Source organism: Dasypus novemcinctus, chromosome 4, assembly GCF_030445035.2.
Source record: "Dasypus novemcinctus isolate mDasNov1 chromosome 4, mDasNov1.1.hap2, whole genome shotgun sequence".
NCBI classification, from domain to species: Eukaryota; Metazoa; Chordata; class Mammalia; order Cingulata; family Dasypodidae; genus Dasypus; species Dasypus novemcinctus.
The window spans coordinates 116,345,600-116,357,574 of NC_080676.1; the positions used below are offsets into that span (position 1 = coordinate 116,345,600).

At 36.5% G+C, this 11,975-nt stretch overlaps 1 long non-coding RNA gene across 1 annotated transcript; it reads right to left on the bottom strand.

Annotated features, from left to right (window-relative positions):
* Nucleotides 1-1,442: 1,442 nt before the first annotated feature.
* Nucleotides 1,443-11,035, bottom strand: LOC131278276 (uncharacterized). The gene is made up of 3 exons (XR_009185598.2): nucleotides 10,984-11,035; nucleotides 7,423-7,815; nucleotides 1,443-5,554 (listed from the first exon to the last, which is right to left on the bottom strand). It is a non-coding gene; the product is annotated as an uncharacterized lncRNA (long non-coding RNA).
* Between the last annotated feature and the right edge of the window lie 940 nt (nucleotides 11,036-11,975).

Genomic DNA, 11,975 nt, shown 5'->3' on the forward strand with positions numbered 1-11,975 from the left:
TTCTTGGATACTTACAGAAAATCATCAGTATACCCTACTGCCTCACAACCATGTCACATGGGGAATGTTGGGGAAAACCTATCAAACAGCCAGATAGGGACTGAAACACTAATTCCCTCTATTCTTGGATCTTCAAACACATCATGGGGATTTCTATCACCTTCCACTCTTTTTTGAAATACCACTGGGTAGCAAGTAGAGGCAGAGCACTTGCCTAACCCTGAGTGGGTTGCTTCCTTTCTTACCCACTAGTTCACAGAATCTCGGAGGAGAAGGAGGAGACCAGAAATAGGTTTCTATTGTGTAGGAATAGTCTTTTGACTCTAAAATCCAGAAATTTGCTGCCTTTACACATATTTTTTCAGCTCTACAATGTACCAAAAAGAATAACCGAAGATGAGAAAATGGAATTGATCTATTCACACATAATAATTTTCCACAGTCAAGTTGAACTTGCACAATGTTTTCAAGAAACTAAAGAATAGGTTCTGAAAACGTCTGATGAATTAAGGAAAAAAACCCCGAATGGATAAGAATGTGAATACCCCCCTGCCTGAGACTAAGTATGGTTTAGAGATTGAAGAACACACAAGTGAAAAAGAAAAGTTATCCTCCTTTGACATGAGGTATTGGGTAACAGCCTGATGTAACATATTAGCATCAAGTAAAGCCAAAATCTAAATGAAGAAATTCTTAGCCTTAATGAAGGTCGTATGTAAACATACAGAGAATTCCACACTAGCTTTAAAAGGAAACTCGGGAAATTAACTTCCACACATGATTAACTTTGAGGTTTTTTAGAGGAAAATAACAGCCTGTATCCCATGTAATATTATTTAAATTTCTTTTATAATTAATGGAGCAACTGAAAGTGATTACCTTTTTATTGTAAAGAGTTAATTTCTTAAAAATTAAAAAAAAAAGTTAAATCCTCTGGATGTTTGTACAGGCCAAGAACAATTGCTCCAGCGCAAGGTCTGCCTCAGCTGAAATGGCACTTCCTTAGGCAGGGACTTACTAAATGCCCTACCCAAGTACTTGGTCAATTAGTGCTCACCTGTATAATTCACCAACTTTATATTATGCTTATATAATTTATACTTATATTTTTATGGATTTAGTTTTTATCATTTGTACTCTATATCAGATTATAAACTCCACAAAATAAGCTGTACCTTTATTTAATTTTTCAGAGCATATCCATTAATTAGTATAATGCTTCATGCATATATAGCACATAATCAATTAAATATTTTTCAATAAGTAAAAGTCAAAAGAAATAAAATATGCACAGTATTACCCTGAGAGACAAATATGCTAGTACTTTAAAATGTAATGATCTTTTCTGTTTTTAACTTCTTTACTTCATTACTTCTAAAACTTCATTACTTCTAAAACTGTACTTTGGTGTACTGCTGGATGTTTAACAATCTCTCTAGAAAAAAGAAGAAACAAAAATTTATTTCAAATTTTACCAACATAAAGGATATATAGATTTACAAATAATAAATTTACAATATTCTTAACTCAAAATTCCATATAACCAATTGATTCTCAGAGAATGCTTTTGTTGATATTTGCCAAACTCTGGTATCCACAATCAATTGATATTCACAAGTATAAATGAGTATTATTAAAATGTGAGAGGTGGTAAGTGTTTTTGTTTGTTTGTTTGTCTGGTTTTTGTTTTTGATTATTATTATTGGAATAAGGAAAATGCTCTGATAATGACTTAAGTGATGAACGCAAAACTATGTCATTATAAGAAATACTATTAATTGTACACTTTGGATGGATTTATGCTTTATTAATATGTCTCAATAAAATTTATTTGTTAAAAAACATGAATATTTGTTGATTTTTTTACAATATAGAGTATAATAAAAATTAAATAGCAAAGACATATGTCAGAAATGCACACATTTTTCAATGATGTGAGCAACTCATTTTGTTGAATCACATAATAGTTTTCAAATACTGATAGGCTATTTCCTCATTTTTGAGGGGGTCACCACAGTGTAAAACCTATGCATACACTTTCCAGTTGAACCTGCGTTATTATTATTTTCTCCACCATTTTCATATGTCTAGACCATATGTAGAAAAACTTTTCCTGTAAAACTTCAGATATTAAATATCTTAGGTTTTCCCAGTCATATAATCTCTGTTTCAATTACTCATCCTGCGAGTATAATAAACAACCATAGACAAAATACAAAGAAATGTGTATGCTTGTGACCCAATACAACTTTATTTACAAAAATAGGCAATGGGCAGATTTGGCCCAAGGGCTGTAGATATTTATCAGAACCATAAATCAGTTCTGGATTTTAGCACTTGCCAATTTTCATGGTGTGGATTGTCCCACTATTGTTGATTTCAGATTACCCATGTGGCACCACTGCATGCTTTGTTGCAAAGAGACAGCACCATTTTATAATATTTCCACCACACAGATACTAGATAAAAATAACCTAAGGAGCATGGATAATAGTAAAATAATTAGAAAGTGTTAAGTTGGGGTATTTATTAACTGTGGGTTTTTTTAAACGATTTTTTATTTTCCCCCCTTCCCCTCCACCCACCCGGCTGTTTTTGCTGTCTGTGTCCATTCACTGTGTGATCTTCTGTATCTATTTCTCTTTTTTGTCTTCTCATTTTTCTCACCTCTAGGATTCACTGGAATGTGATCCTGGAGACCCCTGATGTGGAGAAAAATTCCCTGTCAATTGCACCACCTCTGTTCCCAGTCTCTGGTGCACTTCACCTTGACTCTCCCCTTGGTCTCTTTTTTGATGCATCATCATCCTGCTGCGTGACTCACTTGCACGGGCATTGACTCATCACACAGGCATTCAGCTTGGTGCATGGGCACTGGCTCACCTCACCATGCAGGCATGCTTTCTCTTCTTTTTCACCGGGAAGACCCAGGGATCAAACCCAGTTCCCCCCATATGGTAGGTGGATGACCTATCATGGAGCCTCATTCGCTTCCCATTAACTGTGTTTTTAATATTTTATTTAGATATATTTTATTTACTTATACATTTATATAATTTCATGTTTTGAAATTCCTGTGTTTAAAACTGGCTCATAAAACTCCTGAAAACTTAATAATTTTCTCTTCTGAGCTGATAGGAGCAGGGTTTTACTCACCTCAGATGTGTCTCCTCTACCTTCCTAACTCCCTACTTTAATCTCATTGTCTTCTTTTTCTTTGACCTTCCCTTGTTTATTTTCAGGTGGTTTCTTTTCCAAATCTCATTTTCAACTTACAGCATTTGTTGGGGATAATTGTTCTTTCTCCACATAATCCCACAGCATGCTTCCTTAGCATGACTTCAGCTACTTCCGCATTGCTCTCTGCACTGCCTTTCACATTCTAAATGGTCTGCTGATTTTGTTTTTATGATTCCATGTGGCTGTTTAGATGTCCTACTGTCATGTCAAATTTAATAGCTCTAAAACTGGCCATCAAGGTTTCCAGTCCCCTTGCCTTCATTCCTTGATTGTCCAAGATATCATCATCATTTTGTCAGTCAGATTAGCTTGACATCTTTGAACCTTACTTTTCCTTTACCTATATCCAATTTAATCAATATGTCCTGCTAAATCTCTTTCTATACTTATTTCCACCTCACAGGTCACATGTGAATTACAGCAATAGACTCCCAGCTGGTCTCCCTGTCTTCACCCTTCTCAGTCTTCAGAGGTTCTCTATAATGTAGCACAACTTGTTTATTATATATTCTGAGTTTATCATGTTCAAACTCTTGATTAAGGCCTCAAATGGATTTCAATGGCTACCTCACTTCTCTTAAATTCCATGACTTAGGTTCAAGGGCTTCATAATTTATCCTAATTTATCATTCCTAAACCCTGCCTTCAATATTTAAATTCTTAAATATTGTAACATATTTTATTTTAACATGGTTAGTCAGTAAGTTAACTCATTGATTTATTTTTTTTATTTGTTGAAGTATTTTAAAATGAGGAAAGCTGCATTAGGAAACAAAAACACTTTATTTCAGCAATAGAAAAATACAATAAACTAAAGAAGCTGTAAATTACCTAAAGATGCTTCATAAAAAACTATTATGTGTTCATTCAATAGACTTAATAAATAAAGTCTAAAGAATTACGCTAAGTTCAAGGAATACTAGGTAGAATAAGATTCATTTTCTGACTACAGAAAGCTTCAATCTCCAATAACTCAAATAGTATTATTAACATATTTTTTAAAAGATGTCACCTCAGAAAGATTGCAAGTTTTGGGGAAAAAGGTATTAAAACTAAAAACCCAAAGTGGCACTTAAAGGCTATTTAAATAAGAGTCATTTATAGAAAAATATTTCCTTCATTAGATAAGTTAGATAAAGCATTAAACAGAATATTTTTTTTTACTTTTATTTTAAAGCATATAGTTAACCCAGGCAATAATAAATTTTGTGAGGATATTTGAAAATATTTTATCTCAATTCAAACTTTAATAGGAATGTCATGGCCCAAGCATTTGATTTAATCTGTATGAGTAGAAAAGAATATTAATGCATATTGTTCTAAGGCAATTTTTTGTTATAACGTGTTCTTTCTAGCAAACCAATAATCTTACTCCCACTCCACTATAACTTTTTATATGTGGCAATAAAGAACCTTTAGTTTTTTTGTTTTGTTTTATTTTTTAACAAGTCAGTTTTATTGGTCCTTATTAATAAAGCATGAATCCATCCGAAGTGTACGATAATAGTGTTTGGTGTAATCACCTATTTGTGCATTATCATGCCAATCGATCTTAGAGCACTTTTAATATTCCAATAAGAAGAAGAAGAAACAAAAAACAAACAAAACTTATTACCTCTCAATCTCTCTATGCTTCCCCTACCATACATAGCTGTTCTTTTTCCTTTACTCTAGTATATTTTTATTTTGTTAAAAGTCTTATAACGCAATATTACCCATATTCGTGTTTTACATGGAATTTTTCTGTCATATACAGTCCCATGTTGCAGTTTTTAGCTTTTCTTCTAGTAATATATATGCTCTTAGACTTTTCCTTTCAACCACTGTCATATCCATACAATGGCAATGGTAGTTACAAACACCATAATATGCTTTCACCATTTCTATTCATTTCCAAAGATTTACCAAAAAACTTTTTACCAATTCTGCACAGATTAAACCTCAGCTCTCTGTTCTCTACCTTAGTCTATTTTCTGGTGACCTACATTCTAATTATTAACTCCATGAGTTTACACAATATATTTAGTTCATAACAGCACAATCATACAGTGTTTGTCCTTTTGAGTCTAGCTTGTTTCACTCAACATAATATTCTACAGGTTCATCCATGCTGTCATATGCTTCACAACTTCATTTCTTCTAACCACTGCATAATATTCCATTGTGGGTATACAACACAGTTTGTTTATCCAATCATCAGTTGATGGACACACGAATTGTTTCCAACTTTTGGCAGTTGTGAATAATGCTGCTGTAAACATCAGTACTCAGATGTTCATTCTTGTCTCTGCTCTCAGTTCTTCTGGATATATACCTAGTAATGATATTGCCAGGTCAAATGGCAAGTTTATATTCATCTTCCAAATTCAACACTTTTGTACCTCAAAAGACTTTGTCAAAGTGTGAAAAGGTAGCCAACTCAATGGGAGAAAATATTTGGAATCACATATCTGATATGGGTTGAATATCCATGATATACAAAGAGATCATACAACTTAACAATAAAAAGAAAAATTATCTCATTAAGAAATGGGCAAAAGACTTTGAAAGACAAGTGTCCAGAGAAGAAATACAAATGGCAAAGAAACACATGAAAGAATGTTCAAAATTACTAGTGATAGGGAAATGCAAATCAAAACTACAATGAGATCGCATTTCTCACCTATTAGACTGGTGCTATTAAAAAGTTGGAAAACTGTAAATGTCGGAAAGAATGTGGAGAGATAGGGATGCTTATTCACTGTTGGTGGGAAGGTAGGATGGTACAGCCATTGTGGAGAACTGTTTGGCAGTTCCTAAGAATCTTTAGTTTTAATTATCACATTCTCCAGAAAGGAAATTGAATGTGTTTAAAAGTCCTTTTTAAGCTTCTTATTTTAAAAATACCGATTTTAGAAAATCTCCTGAGCAATTATCAATCATTATTAAAAATACTGATTTTAGAAAATATACTGAGCAATTATTAACATTACACTGAATACTAAAGGCCTAAAAATTATTATAACAATCATTAAAGAGTTGGCATCTTTAAATAAAAGTACATGCTACCTGCTTTCCCATTAGTAAAATAGAACAATTCTATAGGTATTGAAACTTTTTCTTCTAACATAAATTCAGTAAAAATTGAAATTCTATTAAAATAACTCTCAAAATTTTAGAAATGGTTGTCTATTGTAAAACTGTTGGATAATACGAACATATATTAACTCACCTAAGGGAAGTATAATGTGAAATATTTCTGTGTCATAAACATAACAGCAATGATTTGATGATTAAAATCCAGAGTATTTAAATTCTCAATTATATTTTTAAATCAAATTAAAACACATTTAAGTACAGTTGTAAATTTTTAAGATAATTTAGATATTGTTTACCCACCTGGATTTCATGAAATTCTTAATCTTCACTGTTATATGAAGACTTAAAATGAGCTTTTCTATGGTTCAAGGGGATTAAGTAGAAATCTGTCTTTACTGCTCCATTAACTCAAGGGGTAGGCATTAAATCTCTTCTTGGAATTAAATGTCTTAAGAAAGTGTAAAGATGGAAAATAAATCTTTTGGGGTATATTTTCTTTTATATCTTTGTGTTTTTAATGTGAAAATCTGTGTTATCTTTAAACCACAGTTAAACCACTTAAACGTGCCAAAGAGTTGAATAAGGAAGCTGGACAAAAATCTCTTCCAGTTCTAAAATGCCATGATCTCACAGTTTAAGACTTTCTTTTTAATTGATGTAAGGGTTCATTACATAATTTTTCTGAAGTCAGTAAAGATGTCCTATCTCTTTATCCATCAAAGACTTTTAAAATTATCTATGAGTTATCCCATACCAAACTTCATGATACTTGCCAATGACTAATCCAGTATCAGTTTTAGACATATATACTATGATGAGACATGTTCTCACATGGTTTACAAACTAGTTTTGGAGGCAAATGCTGAAGAGTATTCCACATATGTTTTGTAAAAATAACACTGTTGAATATGTGTACAAAGTTACTACCTTAATGAAAAAAGATATTTCCTATAAATTGTTTATATTTGTCAAAAATAAATATCACTACAGTAAACTTCTCAACAGCAGTGGAAAGAAGGGCAAGAGAGTAGGAAAAAGGAGGAGAAAGAGAAAGAAAGGGAGAGATCTGAATTAAAAAACCATCTCTGCAACCTACTACCTTACCTTAAAAATCATGTTACCTTAAACAATTTGCTTGCCTCTTTTTTTTTTAAGATTTATTTATTTCTTCCCAATCCCTTGTTTTTCACTTGCTGTGTCTGTTCGGCTTCCTTATTTCTTTAGGAGACACTGAGTTCCGAACCCGGGACCTCTGATGTGAGAGGGAGATGTCTAATTGCATGACCCATCTCCGCTCCCTGCTTTGTTGTGTCTCTCAATCTGTTTTTCCTCCCGAAGTCTCTTGTTGTCTCATCTTGTTGCATTAGCGCTCTGTCTTCTTTAGGAGGCCACTGGGATCCGAACTAGAGAACACCCATGTGGTAGGCAGGAGCCCAGTAGCCTGAGCCACATTCGTTTCCCTTGCTTGCCTCTTGAGCACCACTTTTCTCATGATTGCTGTGAGAATGAGGCAGAAATTATGTAATACACATATCATACACTTGGTTATTTTAGCTAAAAAATGAAATAAAACAATTTTAAATAGACTCCTTTTTTTGTTGAAGGTAACTATATAACACAAGGATGGATATAAAACATGTAATATTACACCATAACATATAGGAGACGACAGACTGATAATGTAAACCATAATGTAAAACATAGGAGAACTAAAAATGTAAAGAACTGTGTATCCTAAAGTATGCACCATAATGTAAGCACAGATATTACCATGTTAGAAAGCTAATATCTCAGACTCTGTACATCATCTTAAGTAAATATGATGTGAATAGGGTGTAAGAGTATCGCTGTGGAAGGAAAAAGGTGTTGTGGTGGATGTATGGGAGTGCTGTATATTATATATATGCATTGCTGTGGTCTAGGACTCCTACGAAGAAACGCTGAATAAATGGGGGGGGGGGGGGGGAAAGGATAGGATGTGGAATTTTTTCAAGTCAACATTCTTTATCTAAGTTCTTTATCTAACTTTATCCAAGTTCTTTATCTATCCTTTAAACCCATCGCTATATGCCATTCCCTAGTAAGGGACCATGACATTATATTGGGCTTCAAATTTCGGGGAGTTCTGGATCACAGAGTGTTTCAACAATGGCAATGGAGGGATACTGGTATGGGATACCAATGACAGGTGATATATGGCTGACAGGGAGCTGTACAGAACATATGTCCAGGGTGCATGGTAATGATTGGATATACTCATAGTGGCAACAATTAAAAACCCAGCAGGGGGGGTACTGGGTTCCTGGCCAGTGGTGCTCTGTCGTGGTCCCTAGGGGAGCAGCGATAGTCTCCCAGGTACAGCGGCGGGGACCGGGAGGGAGTGAGGGTTCAACAGTGAGCCCCTGATGCTAATGACTATGCTCGTGAGCTGATAAACCTAAAATAAGAACAAGGCCTAGAGCAACATTGTGCCTGGGAATTTCCTCCTGTCAGCCTTCATGTTACTCAAATGTGGCCAGTCTCGAAGCCAAACTCAGCATGTAAATGCAATGCCTTCCCTCCAGCGTGGGATATGACACCCGGGGATGAGCCTCCCTGGCAACGAGGGACCACTATCAAATACCAACTGATGATGCAACTGGAAAAGGACCTTATATGGAAGGTTCAATGCGGATCAGCAGAATATCCATGTCTACATAAAATAACATGACTTTAAAATGCTGTTTGACCTAAAGTAAGGGGGAAATGGAAAGGAGAAATGAGTTTATATGGCTACGAGTTTCTAAAAAAGAGTCTGGAGGCTGGCAGAAGGATTGCCCTCATGCACAACTGAGCAGAGTCAGAGAGACAGATAAAGCAGATACAACCCCCAGATATTGGTTCCTATGAAGGCTAAAGAGACCCATGAGAGTTATGGTCATGGCCGATGGGGTTTACTACCAGGGCAGATGGCCCCTCTTTGGAAATGGTGTTTATGTGTGATGAATCTGGACTCAGATGGGATCTCCCTTCATAAGACTTTCATACTAATCTGCTGGAGGTGCAGTTAACGTTGGGGTTTAAGATATAGTTAGGGGATTTGAATCTCTGGACTGATAATGTGATAGCCAGGTCCTGAGCCTCAACAGACTCCAGCACCTACAATCTGATTTATTGGACTTACCACACTCAGCTAAGATGGAGTTGAAGAAGGACAATCACCACACCATGGAGCCTAGAGTGATTACAACTGAAAATGGGAGGATGGCAGCCAGCATCCATGTGGAATCTGAGCCTCCTCTTGACATAGAGGTGCAATGGACACAACCAATCCAATGTCCACATAGAAGAGGTGGCATTGGATTGGGAAAAGTGGACATGGTGGACGATGGGTATGGGGAAGGGCAGGAAGAGATGAGAGGTGGGGGCGTATTTGGGACGTGGAGCTGCCCTGGATGGCGCCTCGGGGGTGATCACCGGACATCGTGGATCCTCACAGGGCCCACTGGATGGAATGGAGGAGAGTATGGGCCATGATGTGGACCATTGTCTATGAGGTGCAGAGGTGCCCAAAGATGTGCTTGCCAGGTCCGGTGGATGTGTCGTGGTGATGGGAGCGAGTGTTGTTGGGGGGGGAGAGGGGGGGTGGGGGGGTGGGGTTGGGTGGGACCTCACATATATATTTTTAATGTAATATTATTACAAAGTCAATAAAAAAATATATATATATATATATGTGTGTGTGGGGTCCCGTTCGGCCCCGCCCCCCCCCCCCCCCCCCAGCAGCGCTCGTTCCCATCATCGTGACGCGTCCATTGGATTTGGTAAGTACATGCTACTTTGTAGCTTGTATGGACCCATGTGTTTATGTTCTGGGCATCTGAATATGAGCAAAAGTAATGTTTACAGCTTTGAGGTCAAGTTCTTAAGGGCAATCATGTGACCTTCCACTGCAATTTCATACCCTTATTGCGAGATGAAATCCTGATGCTAAGGGAGCTATCATGGGCCATAAGAATGATATCAACACTCTAAGGATGGCTGAGCAACAAGATGGAGAGGTTGTACCCATAATGACTTCTCAGTAGAGAGCTTTCATACCAGCTTAGATGTTACTCTGAGAAAGAAATGAAGTTCTCTCCCATGGCCCACTGGGTGGACAGGGGGAGAGTGTAAACTGTAATGTGGACCATTGACCATGTGGTGCAGCAGTGCTCAGAGATATATTCACCAAGTGCAATGAATGCCCCATGATGATGGAGGAGGTTGTGGTTATGGGAGGAGTGGGGTGAAAGGGGTGGGAGGGTATATGGGGACCTCATATTTTTCTAATGTAACATTAAAAATAAATTAATTAATTAAAAAGAAAAAAAAAAAAGGTAACTATATAAAGTATTCTCAGGTTTTAAATTCTTTGTGAAGAAGCTTTGAGACTTTTTTTTCCATTACTGGCGCCTTAGAAATTTGGTTTCAATGACTAAAACGTAGATTACTTTCTGTGCTAGTAAATTATAAATCCATATAAAACAGTCCAAAGTGGAAAAAAAATTTGTTATGAATATATTTGTTAAATATATACAAACTTTTGGGGAGAACAGATTCTGTTTTTGGTTCTCTGCTTCTTTATTTGTCTCCATAAGGCTGACCCTCCTCATCCCTCATAACTCCCCAGACTTTATAACTCACTTGTTTCTGGATCAGTAAGAACACACTGAAGAGAACTCTTCCAATAACTCTGAAACAAATCAATTTCAAGGCATTTGAGGGGGGCTGGTTGAATGGTCCTCAGTCTTCAGTTTACACATTTTGTGCTATGCTACCCTGTGTTTCTGCTTCATGGTCCAGCCAGATCTAATGGATATGCTGCTTCTAAGCCAGGCTTAAGGGCTACGGGAAATGGTTGAAACTGCCCGTGATCCCACCTGTAGAGGCGCCCCACAATCATTCCACTCTCAGATCTTGCAGCCTCCCCAGCAGTGCTAATGGAGTTAGAAGTAGAAGGTTGTCGCAAATCTCAGGACCCAGCGACCTCATCAGCTCCCTAACCCCTACAACATGGAGAAATCTTTCCAATCTGGAGGGGAAACATACTCTCTATACCGATACCTGTACCTATGAGTCTCCTGCCTTTTAACGCTTCTATCATCCTTCCAAATTCCTCTGAAGATAGACTTTTCAGAAAACAAAAAGCAAGCAGACTGGTGGTCTCTTTCCACTCTCTCCATGAAGTACCTCTTTAAGCAGAGAAAATGAAAAAGAAAACAGAATGGAAGAAAAATATAGATTAGCATTCCAAAATGTTCTCAATCCATGATGAAAAAAAGTTGTCACTTTTTTTTATTTCACAGAAATCCTTTGAAGTATGGGAAGGTGCTGAAGAAAACCTATTGCTCTAATCTAGACTTATTTCTTCTGCTTTTTAAATGAATTCTTTTGGAACCAGTCATGGGTGACTTTCCCCTTCATAGGGGAAAGAAATGGTGGTACAGTCTGTTAAAAAAGTGGTCACTTGTTGAGCTATTTTTACTTCCCTGCCTTCTATGTAATAACAGTCTCAGAGGAAAAGTACGGAGGGTGATAAGAAAGGCCCATCCTCTGTCTCAACTAGCCATATCTGTAAATAGAATCCCAAAGGATGTTCCATCTATGCTATACTTGAGGTCCAAATGGCATAAAAT